The following is a 565-nucleotide window of genomic DNA, read 5'->3' as shown; positions in this document are numbered from 1 at the left end:
TTTTTTTTTATTTTTTTTGTTGCTGATTTTTGTTGCTGTTTTTTTTTAAATCGTTGCTGAATGAGGAGAAGAGTGGGGCGCTCGGATTATATAATCAGAAATTCCGACGGAATTCCAACGGATGCCCGTTGGAATTCTGTGCGCGCATTTAATTTCCTTTGACGTTTTCCAACGGATGCCCGTTAGAATAGACATTTTTAAAAGGCATCCGTTGGAAAATCTGGATTATCTCGACGCCAGGAGCCACGAACGGATTTAATGTTTTAGTAATTCCAATGGATGCCCGTTGGAATTATGGATTCCAACGGGCATTCGTTGGAATCTGCATGGATTGACGCCAGGTGCGTGGAACGGATTTAATGTTTTAGCCATTATAACGGGTGTCTGTTGGAAATTTCTAACGGGCATCCGTTGAAAAACTGGCGACCATTCCATTTCCGCGATTAAATTCCAACGGATGCCCGTTGGAATTTAACAATTTTTTTTAAAAAAAAATAAAATGGTTCAAAATACAAAGAAAATTCTTCAAAATACAAATAAATCTGCGATGACAGTCAAACCAGCA

Source organism: Tarenaya hassleriana, unplaced genomic scaffold, assembly GCF_000463585.1.
Source record: "Tarenaya hassleriana unplaced genomic scaffold, ASM46358v1 Cleome715, whole genome shotgun sequence".
Taxonomy (NCBI): Eukaryota; Viridiplantae; Streptophyta; class Magnoliopsida; order Brassicales; family Cleomaceae; genus Tarenaya; species Tarenaya hassleriana.
This window is presented reverse-complemented; position numbering follows the sequence as displayed.